We start from the raw sequence: 11650 nt of genomic DNA, 5'->3' as shown, positions 1-11650 counted from the left end.
ATATCCATTATTGCCTATCACTAAAATTTCAGTTTTCTCTTTATTTAGCTTGAGATAATTACTACTCAGGGCGGCACGGTGGCGCAGTGGGTAGCGCTGCTGCCTCGCAGTTGGGAGACCTGGGGACCTGGGTTCGCTTCCCGGGTCATCCCTGCGTGGAGTTTGCATGTTCTCCCCGTGTCTGCGTGGGTTTCCTCCGGGCGCTCCGGTTTCCTCCCACAGTCCAAAGACATGCAGGTTAGGTGGATTGGCGATTCTAAATTGGCCCTAGTGTGTGCTTGGTGTGTGGGTGTGTTTGTGTGTGTCCTGCGGTGGGTTGGCACCCTGCCTGGGATTGGTTCCTGCCTTGTGCCCTGTGTTGGCTGGGATTGGCTCCAGCAAACCCCCGTGACCCTGTGTTAGGATATAGCGGGTTGGAAAATGGATGGATGGATGGATAATTACTACTCATCCACTCAGAAACACAAGTAAGACATTGTGTTAATGAAACAACAGAGTCAGGGTCATCAGGTGCTATTGATAAATACAGCTGCGTGTCATCAGCATAGCTGTGGTAGCTCACGTTATGCCCTGAGATAATCTGACCTAACGGAAGCACGTAGATCGAAAAGAGCAGCGGACCCAGAATAGAGCCTTGTGGAACACCATATAAAATATCATGTGTCTGAAGTATAATTACCACAACTAACAATGAATTTTCTACATGTCAGGTAGGTTTCAAACCAATTTAAGACACTGCCAGAGAGGCCCACCCACTGACTAAGAAAATTTCTAAGAATATTGTGATCAATGGTATCAAATGTGGCACTCAGATCTAAGAGGATGAGAACAGATAAATATCCTCTGTCAGCATTTACCCACAAGTCATTTACAACTTTAACGAGTGCAGTTTCTGTACTGTGATTTGTTCTAAAACCCAACTGAAACTTATCAAGAATAGCATGTTTATTGAGGTGGTCATTTAGCTGCATAATGACTGCCTTCTCTAGAATTTTACTTAAGGAAAGCATGTTAGAAATAGGTCTAAAATTTTCAAAAGCAGTGGAGTTTTCTTGAGTAGGGGTTTAACTACAGCAGTCTTAAGACAGTCTGGGAAGACCCCCGTATCTAATGATGACTAGTTGGATGGTACAGGCGGTTCATTCCAGTTTTCTGATCTGGCCACTCCTCTGACTAACCTTCTCCACAAGGCAGAACCAAATACAGTTCGTTGGACTAATAAATGTGAGAAGGCTTTTGAAAGTTTGAAAAATGTCTTTTGTAAAGAACCTGTTTTGAAATGTCCTGATTATAACTTACCTTTTCATCTACAAACTGATGCCTCGGGAGTAGGTTTGGGAGCTGTCTTGTTGCAGGGGGACAGCACAGCTAGACACCCAATTGTTTATATCAGCCGTAAGTTATTCCCTCAGGAAATAAAGTATGCCACTGTAGAGAAAGAAGCCTTGGCTATTAAGTGGGCGGTAGACTCACTTAAGTATTACCTTTTAGGACATCCATTTGTCATTGAGTCAGATCATTGAGCATTGCAATGGTTGGCACGGATGAAAGATTCCTATGCTATGGTCATCAGGTGGTATTTGTCATTACAGCCCTACAAGTTTGAGGTTAAATATATCCCCTGGGGTCAGAACCGAGTGGCTGATTATTTATCTCGTGTCAAGGACATCAAGAGTTTTTTGGGGGGGGCGGGGGGGATTGTGTGATGCGGAAATTTGCTGCTGAAACCGGTACAACTCTGAGTGTCCAGTGGCACAAAAAGGTGGTTAAACATTGTCATGAAGGTAAGAGAAAAAAAAAAAACCTGAGAACGAAGGGTTTTAAATATGAGGGCTTACCGTCATTCATTAGCATGTGAAAGGAAGGGATCACTGTAGTTCCTTATTCTCTGGCTGTCTTCTTGCAATTAAAGACGCAAGCGCCAGTCCAGATTCCATTTTAAACATGGCGCTTTGATCAGGCGCTTGCGCTGTGCTCAGGAATCTGTGAAAAGACAGCCGTGGGAGGAAAGGTTTTTTTTAAAGGCATTGAGTTTTGTTGGTTTAACATTTTTTTTTGAGTTTATTTCTGAGATCACAGATGTAAGAAAGTGCTATTGGTTTGTTGTTATTGTTTCTATTGAGCAGGGTTAGGTTTAGTTTGGTTGTGAAGCCTTTGGGTAATTTTCCAGCTGAAACAGAATACAGTTAGTGTTGTTCTACAGCAGTGGACCCCGAGAAAGAAATGATAGCGGCTTTATAAGGTGTTGGACATTGTCCACTAGGGGGGTCTTTTAACTGACTTGGGATTACAGAGGTGAGCATGGACTGCTTGTGGGGAGAATAACAGTCCCATATTAATCAGTTCAGGCTCCTGATTGTTTGGAGGTTGGAGGAGCTCAATTATTTAAGACTGCATCAGAGCCTTATTTTTTTAGTTAATGTTCAGGCAGTTTTTTTTCCTAGACAGGGAAAGTTGCATTTGAAGATAAAGCCATAATTTGATTATTTTGGAGATTTTTCCTATTATTATTATTTTTTTTTGACAACGTATGTCCTTGCTGAAGTTTATGGGTCATTTTTATTTTGTTTTGTTTTCCTTTGTAAATTTTCTGTGTGTGAGTATGGACACTATATATATTCCTGCCCCAGAAGTTTACTTGCCAAAGGACTATTATAATAAACAGCTGTTTTACTTTTTCTTCCTGCCGTAATTCTTTTGTTTTAACTCTGCTGGCATCTACTTCCGGTCCTGGTCAGTCACAAACTACTAGCAGGTTACCTACTCCCGTAGGCAGCTTGTGACAGTAGGCATTAATGATATTTATTTACAATATTCTCTTCACTGCTGGCTAGAAACCTGGTGTGCAAATAAAAGTATAGCGTTTGTTAACAATTGGGATGATTTTTGGGAAAGGCTTGAATTTTTCAAAAGAGATGGTCTTCATTGTAACTGGAGGGGATCTTTTGTATTATCCCAAAATGTGGCAGGAAAACTGACTGGCTGACTGATTAGAGCACCATCCAGGCTGCAGTCATGTGATCTTAAATCATAGGCTGTTGTTTATCCCACCTGTTACTTTCCTGAAGCTGTTACCCATAATACCTGTTGTGCAGCATCCAATAAATTTACTCATGATGCAGACCTTAAACGACTTGACAACCAAAAAATAAGGTGTTTAATTAGACCCTCCACCTGGGGCACCTGTAATATAAACTTAGTTCAAATTAAAACAAAAAATATACCACCAGTTCAGAAAGAAGTATGCAGTTTTCATGCCTGCTTATTGAACATTCGTTGTCTTTGAAGTAAAGCTGTTTTGCTAAATGATATTATATTAAGTACAAAATCTGATCTGTGTCTTCTCATTGAAACCTAACAGTAAATCTGATACTGTTCCCTTAGCTGAGGCATTGCCAAATGGATACACATTCCTTCATAAATCTAGAGATAGTGGTCGAGGAGGAAGCCTTGAAATATTTCATTATGACAAATTGCAACTTCACATCCTTTGAGGCAGTCATTTTAAATTTTAAAACAGATTCCAACACAATTGTAGTGCTAGTCTACAGAGTACCAGGGCCATATTCATTGTTCATGGCTGAATTTGGCAACCATTTATCTGATTTGGCTATAAATTATGAATACATAGTGTTGATGGGGGTTTTTAATGTACTCAGTGATGTGGAAACTGACACTTTTAGCAAATGTTTTACTTACTGTATTTGTTAAATTCAGTAGGATTTTTGTCAGATTGTCAAAGGTCCAACTCTTAATCATAACTTCACAATGAGATTTAATTATCTCTCTATATATAAAAGAAAATCCTGGAATGGAAAGCAAATGCAAGGCTACGATACGGATTAACTCGAAAGACATTTTAAAGACCCGCGAGACCAAGGAGACTTGCCACGGTGCGTCTCGTGGGGACCGTAAACATGAGACTTGGTGCCAAGAGATTGTCCCAGGGCAGTAGCAAAAAGGACAGCTTTAAAAAGATTGAAGGGCAGCGCGACAGTTAACATTACATTATAATATGACCTTGAGAGATGCTCTGGACACAAAACAAAAGTGATCAGAGCACATAGAAATTCTTCCTAGTTTAACTTGAGCTCTTAAATTAGTGTCGAAAACTGGAGCGCAGATGGAGAACAACAAAGCTGCAGGTCTTTCGATTTGCATGAACAGAGAGTGTTAAAAATATAAAAAAGCTCTCTTTAAAGCTCGTTCAGACTATTATTCTAAAATAATAGATATCAATAATAATAATCCTCAGGTACTGTTTAGAACAGTGGCTAATTTAACAAATGGGAATTCAGGTCTACAGTGCAAAATACAAACATATTGGCAGTACAGACTTTATGAACTTCTTTAAAGATAAAATTAAAAATATAAAATCCCAGATCTCAACATCACAGTGCAAACTGCTTACTAGCTTGGCAGATCCTGTCTCACATTGCATTCAACACTTTAGAAATTTTAATTCTGTAGGTCTTGACTTTAATTTCTAAAATTTAACCTACTACATGTTCCCTAGATTCAGTGCCAACAAAACTAGTAAAAAGCGCAATGGATGTTCTTGCAGCACCTGTTTTTAACATTATTAATAGTTCATTATTGTATGGCACAGTACCTAATTCAGTCATCAACCATTACTTAAAAAGTCAGACCTAGGCCCACACATACTCAATAACTATGAATCCATTTCAAATTACCCTTTCTCTCTAAAATACTTGAAATTCTTGTATTGTATTTACCCCCTTTTTTGACCCCCACTGCACACACAACCTACTGGAAAGGGGTCTCTCTTTGAACTGCCTTTCCCAAATTGTCTTCCTTTTTTTTCCCAACTAGGTTTTTTCTTTTTTTTTTTACTTTATTGATTTTATTAAAATCAGATAACATTCCATACAAATAACTCAAGTTTTACAAAAAAAGGTTCAAAACATATCAACCCTCATACCTTACAGGGTGTTTTTCGGGGGGGGTGGGGTCGGGCGGGGGGAGGTTTCCTTGTCTTCTTAGAGAGTCAAGGCCTGGTAAAGTCCATTGCGGCACTCCTTGTGTGATTTTGGGCTCTACAAAAATAAATTGTATTGTATTTAGCTAAACTCAAAAACCACCAAAGTTACTGCAGAAAGGGATAAAGATGAGGTTGGCACTGAATATAAACTGTGGGCACATTTATATGTTGTGTGCTGCAGCATGTACAGTGCAGATTTTCTGGCCAACAATACAGACAGCTTCACCTGCCAAAAATACTTAGTTAATTTAGGATTGGTCAGGAAAATGCACAAATTGGAGAACCACGTTAGGAACTTCATAGCAATTACGCAAACTGGAAATTGGATCAATTTGGTTTGTTTAGACAATTTGGCCACTTCTGATTCAACTTTAGTCTCTCCAGGTCCCACGGTAATCGGTGTATGGCTGAAATCAGCAGCACTATTTCTGTCGCAGGACGAGTGGGTAACAGTGAGACTGGGGTCTATAATACCAAAATTTAGTCCCTCAGCACCCAGGTCACCAGTTCAGATCCAGAACAGGTTCTCAGCACTCTACAGTGTGCATGAGAATCCTGAGAACAATGAAGTGCTCATAATTGGCTATTCCATAGTGTTATCAGCCTAAGCAGACAGAACAAATGTGGAATACCACATGAATCTGTTTTGGTCCACTTTTATTTAATCTTTACATGCTCCCAGTTGGTAGATTGTTACAAGACAGCAAGCTTAATTACCACAGCTACACAGACGATACCCAGATTTATTTGCATCTTTCTCAAAATGATTCTAGTTCTGCTGATTCACAGTATGCTTGCATAAAGTTAATTAACATCTGGATGAAGCAAAATTCAAAATTCAATTAAACAAAGATAAAACTGAAATTATAACATTTGGCAATAAACAGGAAATACTTAAAATTGCTTCTTACTTAGAGTCCAAGGAACTTAAGGCTGAAAACCAATTCAAAAATCTTGGGGTACTTCTGAATGCAGATCTTAGTTTCAGTAAGCATATTAAAGCAGGGGCGGCACGGTGGCGCAGTGGGTAGCGCTGCTGCCTCGCAGTTGGGAGATCTGGGGACCTGGGTTCACTTCCCGGGTCCTCCCTGCGTGGAGTTTGCATGTTCTCCCCGTGTCTGCGTGGGTTTCCTCCGGGCGCTCCGGTTTCCTCCCACAGTCCAGAGACATGCAGGTTAGGTGGATTGGCGATTCTAAATTGGCCCTAGTGTGTGCTTGGAGTGTGGGTGTGTTTGTGTGTGTCCTGCGGTGGGTTGGCACCCTGCCCAGGATTGTTTCCTGCCTTGTGCCCTGTGTTGGCTGGGATTGGCTCCAGCAGACCCCCGTGACCCTATGTTTGGATTCAGCGGGTTGGAAAATGGATGGATGGATATTAAAGCAGTAACTAAATCTGCATTCTATCATCTGCAAAACAATTTCTAAAATCAGAGGAATGATGTCAAAGACAGACATGGAGAAACTTATCCATGCCTTTATTTGCAGCAGAGTAGATCACTGCATAGCCCTTTTCTCAGGTATATCCAAAAAGATTTGTAAAAAATTGTAATTTGTTCAGAATGTCGCTGCCATTATGCTTATCAAAATTAAGAAAACAGAACACATTACTGCAGTATTAAGATCACAATATCGGCTTCCAGTTAGCTACAGGATTGATTTTAAAATACTGGTTTTAGTATTGTGCAGTAAAGACAATACTCACATAAAGATTTGGGGTTTTGAGCCCCGTATACTGAATGCCAACACAAAATAAGGTCAATATTTTCAGAAAACAACAGACATTGAAGAATAGGCAGACGGACAGTTTATAGGGGTGGACTGGAAATTAAAACGTGGAATGCTAGGTAAATCGTGGTGTTGGATGGGAGTCTGACGTTATCTATGAGGAAACAGAGGGAATAAGGGATTTCGCTACCCGATCTGCGTGCCTGACGCTACCCGATCTGCGGTGCCTACCAGATTTGCGCGCGCATGCATGTGCAGAGCTTAACTATTACGACCCTGCACGATCTGCGTTTTTTTTTACTTTGCGACACGAGTCCCCATCCGATTTGTCTCGCGCACGCGCTCTCTGCTTAATTAAAATTCATTTCACGACGCTGCCCGATTTGTTCTGCGCATGTCGAATGTTTTACGACACATGAGAAATAAAGTTACCACCATCTCGGTCTGCATTAACAAATAGAACTTCCGCCATTCGAGTGAGAAGGACAAAGAAGAACGCTGTAAAGAATAGGAGCATATTGAATTTTTTTCCTGCCAGAAGAATATTTTTCACTTCTTGAAAAAATGAAGACTTTTCAATTTTACAATGACTTGAAAGAGAATCTTTTACAGGGAAGAATTTAGCAACAATTTAACGGTCAGAGAGCGAAGTGAAATACGACGTGTGTCCGTGAATTTTATGATTAAAGGTACTGTATGTAATGTTTATTGAATGCTTTTCAATTTTTGAGAATACAGTATATACTGTAATATAATCTAGATATATTTAGGATTATCTGACGTTTTGTTTAATAATTGGAATATTACAAAATTTACCATTTTAAATAGGCTGTTGATTTCAATGAACGCGCATGAATATTTTGAAATATACAAAACTTTTAATAAATTGTGTTATTAAAAAAACTGCTCAGGTGGACTTTCCTGTTATTTACTGATTTATACTTGATTAATGGATTAGTAGGTTTTCTCTTTTTGGGAATATGAAAAACTGAACTGCCTAGATGTATCTCAGATCAGGTGTCTAAATTTTACAATTCTTTTAAAGAGAGAAGTAAATTGGTATCCACTAACGAATGTTAAAATATGTTTTTTCTTATGCAACTCCCAACATTAGACCACAATATCTTAGTCTGTGTGTGAATCCTTGCAATCCCAGTAACTGTTGTGTTTTTCTCATTGTATGAATTTCAATAGAAACAAAACCAGGCTGTTTCATTTGCAAAATAAAGCACACATTCTTAGGGGTATTATGCTTTGTTACTGGGTAATTGGTGTATGCCTTCACTTATAATGTGATGTGGTCATATTTCAGTTACATGCAAGCAACTTTTGCATTCTGTTCTTTCTTAATTTTGGATAGTCCATCATCCATGCCCTGGCTGCTCAACAGGGTGTATCGGGACAGGAGGCAGAAGACTTATTTCTTGGTGGCCCAGAATACAGTATCAGGTAAAAGTCAAGTCTATGAATGTTTGAAGTAAGCGTTTAAATATTTCTTGTTTATTATTTTTATATTTTACTTGCCTTAGTGAAGTGGAAGAATTTAACAGAAAGATAGGGCAGCAATTAAAGAAGGAGGGAATGCTGTGATATCTGTTGGAATAGAAGATGATGCTACTGCCCAGTGCTTCCAGAATCCTTCATTTGAGTCTTGGGTCTGAATCTACTGCGGCATTGCCAAGTATTCTGGGGTAATGTATCTTGTTTTGTTTACATTTTGTTTTTCTCCATATTCCAAGCTCATTTACTTGATCTTAGCTTTAATAAACTGGATGGCTGTCTCCTTCATAATTGATTTTAAAGTACTATACTATTCATTACATAAAAAGCTCTGAACAATTTAGTCCCTTCCTGTATTTGGTACTGTCTCTCCCCCAAAACTCCTTAGTGTAATCTTTAATCCACAACCACTAATTTGCTTATGAAAGAACTGGTGAAGCAGCTTGCACATGTATACCAAAAATATAGAATGCCGGCTATAAATGAAAAACCTTTCAAAATACTTTTAAAACTCCATTTTTAAACTTCACCTCTGCTTAATTCCCACTTCTATCAGTTAACGATTTACTTCTGCTTTATGAATGGAACTGCATACACTTTGAAAGATTTACACCAGATAATAACCATTGGTTTTTTTTGTCCAGTGATGCCCTTTGCCATGCACCCTGGTCAAGTCTTGTGCAACTGACTGTGGTGCTGAAGAGAGATTTCTGAAGACCCTCTTGAAATGGAGCTGCAATTGGATTAACACTACAACAGTATGCTTGCTGAGAATGTCCACAGGGGCCTGGGGAGGCTGTGACCTTGTGACCCTGAGACGTTGTTTTGTCAATCATCCTGACCAACTTGACCTTTATGTGTTCTTCAACAGGGCCATCTGACCATCCAGATATATTTAAGGAGTAGGACCTTTCAATTTTTCTGTTGTGTGTACTTTTTAATTGTGTATATATATATTTTCGTTTTCACAAAGTTATATATATTTGTTAAGCAGTTTAGCAGTTTGGGCTTTGTTAGTATTAAAATATGTTAGAGAAGTTATTTGTGGAATAATTTTAATGATCAAAATAGCAAAAAATGTAACAATTTTCTGTGCTCTGGGTAAAATATGTTAAAGCTATGTGGTGATTTTTTACATTTTTTTTTTTTTTTTGTACATTTGACATGTTTTTTTTAGGTGCATTGTTCTCACGTTGTTCACTTTTGTTGTTCTCATAACATTTATTCAATAAAATTTGCATGAAAAGTGTATTTCCTTTTTCATTATTTAGTTATTAACTCACATTTAAGACACTATATGGGTGAATAAAAGCCATTTAAATTTGAGTACAAGACGAGCAATAGTATGACAGAAGATGGTGCTGGGGTTGTGCTTTATGTAGGTTAGACATGAAATGAAGATTTTTTTTTTTTCTTGAAATCCACTAGTATCACCGTAACAAAGTTTTGTAAACCATGATGCCCTATGACATGTGTATTTCATTAATAATAATATGTAAAGTTATTTTTAAAGAGTTTTTCCAGGGATGAAAAGTGCATCAACAGTTCATTTTTACATATATACACACTTATTTTGACTAACTGCATGAAAGCCTGGTACAACAGCTGCACCAAACCTGCCAAAAAAACCCAGTAGTGGATCATAAAAACATCACAAGACGTTCAATGGAACGTCATCACTTGATCATCGATACAAGATTCCCAGTGTAAGAAGGGCTAAAAATATCATCAAGGAGAACACTCATCTTGGACAGAACTTGTTTGAGCTTCTCCCATCTGGCAGGCATTTCAGATATATAAATGCAAAGAATTATTATTATCAATCTGTATGCTACAAATAGACAAAAAAAAACTTTTTTCCAACTCCAATAAACTTATTGAACTCGTATATCTCCTCAATCTGAAATCATTTTCATTGATCATGTACAATTAATGTAGGTAATGTGTAATCTGTACTGCTGTGCATTTATGCAATAATAAACCATCCTGGTTACTTTTAACATTTTATATGGCATCTTGCCAATATTTTGAACATATTTTGTATGATTACTCAGTTTTTAGTTCATACTTTATTTATTGCATTGTTATATATCTGAATTATTTCACATTGGAATTTAAATGCAACGTGAAGTTGACACGAGTAATTTCGTTGCGTTACTCAATGACAATAAAGTACTTGAATACATCTATTTTTAAAACTGTCAATTATTTTTTATATGTAGACTATAATAACATATGCAATGGTTAAATACTTCTTTGTACAATGGGAACTGAAAAAAGAAATGCTATGTAAACTAAACGAAGCGATCTCAGTGATAAACAATTAAAGTTTATAACGAGGAGTACGACACGCTTAATTCAGCCCTGAAAACAGAACGTACAATGAATATTTAATAATATTATCATTATGGTCAACTACTACGGCATTTAAACGAAAATACTGTACTGCCCGTTGTGTATCGACGTGCAGTTGAGAGCGATCCATGCCGTAAAGCTAAATATTTAGTATATATTTTTTTTTATTATTAAGCGCATGCGGAGTGTGTTATTGCATACGTATTGAACGAAAACGTCATCGCTCACTTTACGGTGCTGCCCAATCTGTTTAACGCATGCGTGAACACTTTACGGCATGCTAGGCTTTCAACACGTCTGCGTGCGCAAATCTGGTAGGCACGCAGATCGGGTAGCGACAGTGCCTACCCGATTTGCGCGCACAGGCGTATTGAAAGCCTAACATGCCGTAAAGTGTTCACGCATGCGTTAAACAGATTGGGCAGCACCGTAAAGTGAGCGATGACGTTTTCGTTCAATACGTATGCAATAACACACTCCGCATGTGCTTAATAATAAATATATAAAACTGTGCATGCAGTACAACTTGACATTACGGTTTATTCATTTTAGTTCCACATTAGTTGACCATAATGAAAATATTCATCCTGCAAAATAAACGAAGCAGCCTTTGTGGCGTAACATTGATGTCCAATGTTCAATCGCCGTAAGAGGAAGCTTAGGTGTGCACACCTGAAAAGCCCCAATTAGGGCGAAAAACATGCTGTGTAGTCTTTGTATTATTTGGCAGGAACTATATATATATATATATATATATATATATATATATATATATATATATATACATATGTTATATAAAGTATATAGTGTTTTTATTTTCCCACTCACGTAATAAATCATATAAAGTTTCCTTTCCGTTTTGATCTATTGTTGCAACTTCCCTCTTATGAGCAAATTGTGTTTGTTTAAAAATATCTTTAGACATCAATTATTATTAATAAAATTGCCATTTGTCTTAAGGCATCAGGTTTACAAAACCTAATGTATCCAGCCAGTTTTATAGAAATATACAGGTGCTGGTCATAAAATTAGAATATCATGACAAAGTTGATTTATTTCAGTAATTCTATT

The 11650-nt window shown here is 37.8% G+C and overlaps 1 long non-coding RNA gene across 1 annotated transcript; it reads left to right on the top strand.

The window, feature by feature from the left end:
* Window positions 1-7181: 7181 nt before the first annotated feature.
* LOC114660757 (uncharacterized) lies at window positions 7182-9578 on the top strand. The gene is made up of 4 exons (XR_003717754.2): window positions 7182-7413; window positions 8085-8173; window positions 8254-8415; window positions 8869-9578. It is a non-coding gene; the product is annotated as an uncharacterized LOC114660757 (long non-coding RNA).
* Window positions 9579-11650: the final 2072 nt, after the last annotated feature.

The sequence above is a fragment of the Erpetoichthys calabaricus genome, chromosome 11, assembly GCF_900747795.2.
Source record: "Erpetoichthys calabaricus chromosome 11, fErpCal1.3, whole genome shotgun sequence".
NCBI classification, from domain to species: domain Eukaryota; kingdom Metazoa; phylum Chordata; class Cladistia; order Polypteriformes; family Polypteridae; genus Erpetoichthys; species Erpetoichthys calabaricus.
The sequence above is the reverse complement of the archived record's forward strand: the minus strand, read 5'-3'. Positions and strand labels throughout refer to the sequence as shown.